Source organism: Castor canadensis, chromosome 11 (assembly GCF_047511655.1).
Source record: "Castor canadensis chromosome 11, mCasCan1.hap1v2, whole genome shotgun sequence".
NCBI classification, from domain to species: Eukaryota; Metazoa; Chordata; class Mammalia; order Rodentia; family Castoridae; genus Castor; species Castor canadensis.
In genome coordinates, this window is record NC_133396.1 from 56,079,425 (window position 1) to 56,082,727 (window position 3,303).

General features: G+C 38.4%; 1 pseudogene; it reads left to right on the forward strand.

The window, feature by feature from the left end:
- The first annotated feature begins 890 nt into the window (after positions 1-890).
- Positions 891-2,570, forward strand: LOC109702175 (survival motor neuron protein-like; annotated as a pseudogene).
- Positions 2,571-3,303: the final 733 nt, after the last annotated feature.

Sequence of the window (3,303 nt, forward strand, 5' to 3'; positions counted from 1 at the left end):
AAATCTTGCCTAACCCAAGTAAGGCCACAGTCGTCAATCACAAGGTACCTTATCATTGACAATGTACTTGCTCTTAATATATACTACTTGATCCTCATTGGTTTGATCCTTCAAACAGGCTAGGAGGAAGACAAACCAGTTATCATGGCCCATATTTTATAGGTAACCTCAGAGAAATATGACTTGCCTCTGCTCACACAGGAAATACATGCCTTTGAGATCCCCATTTTTTCACCTGTACCTTCAACCATTCCTTCTACTGGCTCCTTACCTTCAACATAAGGATATGCTTAAGTCACTTTTGCCTTATAAAGCAGAAACAAACACCCTTTGGTCCTGCAGCCCCTTCAATCTCTATCGCCATGTGACTTCTCACCCTCTCTTGATGTCCATGCTTCTTGATCATGACACGCTTTATCTCCTGTCTGCTTCTCAGCCCATGCTAATCCATTTGCTGCTGCCACCATGTACTGTAACCTACTTGTTCTCATCCACTAAACCTTTATTGACCACTGTTTCCATTCCTTCCACAAGCCTGTCCTCTAGCAACACAGGAATTCTGACAAATTATTCTTTTCTTCATTCCCAAAAAATAAGTTAAAAATATATATTATGCATTTGCGTATTTCTGACTAGAGAGAGAACTTCTGTTTGGACCAAGTGTTCAAGATAAACGAATCCTACAATTTTGCACACATGCAAGTTGGCAGAAATTTTCCACAGACATTTCAAATCTTATTTGTCTTTACTACTCACTAATTTTTAGTGTCAAGTGTTATAGGATAAATAAATATCAGGATAAAAACTCTGATTCTACATCTTCTTCTTATGATGCTAAGTGAGTGAGAAGGCACCCAGTAGGTGTTGTCCAAAGCCATTCTAACAGCAGAATGACAAATAATAATTTAACTATCCATGCAAGTAAGTGTGGACCACATAAATATTTTCCACTAAATAAAAACCAATATATCTCAACTGACCTGCCTTTAAAGCTTAAAAATGTCATCTAGTGCCACCCAACAGCAGGGTAATAGCAGGGAAGTCAGAGTGTACCTGATTAGGTTGGCAATTTTATAAAACAGGCAACCATGTATTCACATTGCTAAGTTCCCTGTGGAAGAAGCCTAGGTAGGTGACTATCCCTGAGCTTCATGAGTTTCCTGTTGAATTTACTCTGGTTTGGTTCAAAGTCATTCAGAATTAATAGAAAAGAGCAGAACTGACTTCTGACTTAACTGCACCAAGTAGAATGGACTGCGAGTTGATTTAGTATCTAGCAGAATCCTTTCCTTAACCATCAAAAGCTTAAAATATAAATTAGTCTTTTGTTGCTAAGGCTCCCAACCAGTGCTGGGTCTGGCTGCCCTTGGACTCATTCCTGCTCCATGGCCTCCTCCGCTCCCTGACACAGAGTGGTCAACTTCTCAGACAGACCCTCCTCCAGCTCTTGTTCTTGCTAGACTGGCCTTCTGTGGTCCAGCTTCCTCAGAGGTTTCTGCCCTCTCCCTATCACCACCTTCTCCCATGTCTGTCTAGTTAGGATTTGACCTAGCTTCCTGCTGTCACCAATCCTGGTTAACTCACTTCTATCACCTTGCAGTGATTCTCGGTGGCAAATTCCCTCTGCTAAAACATTTTTGCTTTCTTGATCAGACTTCAACTGAGTAGATTCTATTTTCTAAGACATTAGAGAACCATTGACCTTGAGATGTAAGCAGATCATTCTGAACTGAACTGAACAGTGGTAGTAAAACAGTTATTTGAATTTCACAAAGAACGTGAAAGGAACTGGAGTACATATGCTCTGATACTCATTTCAGGATCTAGAAAGTACTATAAAGATAGGAAGCTGGGGAGCACAGGTGGTGGCAGTGGCATCCTGGAGCTGGAATACTCAGTGCTGTTTCCATGCAGACGGGCCAGGGTGATGATTCTGACATTTAGGATGATACAGCATTGATTAAAGCTTGTGACAAAGCTGTGACTTCCTTTAAGCATGCTCTAAAGAATGGTGATATTTGTGAAACTTGGGATAAACCAAAGGGTACACTTAGTAGAAAATCTGTTAAGAAGAATAAAAGCCAAAAGAAGACTCGCACAACTCCTTTGAAACAGTAGACTGTTGGTGGCAAATATTCTGCCATTTGATCAGAAGATGGCTGCATTTACCCAGCTACCATTGCTTCAGTTGATTTTAAGAGAGGAAACTATGCTGTGAACTACTCTGGATATGGAAATACAAAGGAGCAAAATCTATCTGATCCATGTTCCCCAACTTCTGAAGTAGCTAATAATGTAGAATAGAATGCCCAGGGAATGCAAATGAAAATCAGGTTTCAACAGATGAAAGTTAGAACTCCATGACACCTGGAAATAAGCTAAATGATAATAAATCAAAAGCTACTCCATGGAGCCCATTTCTCCCTCCACCACCCCCAATGCCATCATCAGGACTGGGACCAGGAAAGCCAGGATTAAAATTTAATGGGTGTACCTTAAGGGATGTCACATTTCTAGATGTGAAAGCAATATACCTTCAATTTGTTGGTGTGCTCAATGTAATTCCATGAAGAAATTCTAATGCTATTTTTTAGAGTTTGAAAAAAATAGCCAAAATAATTTGGAAAAAATATAATGAATGAACCTTCACTATTAGAAATTAAAATAGGTTGCAGATTTGTAAGGAGCAAAACAAGAATGGAAATGGCATGAATTTAGTTGGAAGAGGATAAGAATTTAGGATGTGACCTATTATTCAACCTCATGGATTATCTAATATGCTGATGGAGCAAGTACTTGATAAATTTGATTATTATTTTATTTCTCAAAGCAAAATAAAGTTCTGATAGACTTTAGCATGAAGAATTCTAAAGCCAGGACCTATTGTTCATGGCTATAATACTAGCTACTCAGGAGGCAGAGATTAGGAGGATCTCTGAGGCCAGCCCAGGAGGGAAAAAAACAAGACCCTATCTCAAAAATGCTCTACATAAAAAAGGGCTGGTGGAGTGGCTTAAGTGGTGGAGTGCTTGCCTAGCAAACATAAGGCCTAAGTTTAAACCCTAGTACTGCCAAAAAAAAAAAAAAAGAAAAGAAAAAAGAAGAATCTAAGTGTCTGGAATTAGGGTATGGATTAAGAAATCATAGACAGTCAACCAGATGGTATACCATACATTTGTTAAAAATGTTATCTGTATTTATATTGGGAATTTTTTGTTTTATATTTTTAAGAAACAAAATAAGCACTACATATTTCATATGCATTCTTTTTTATTGTTTATTCATTTATTCATATGTGCATAC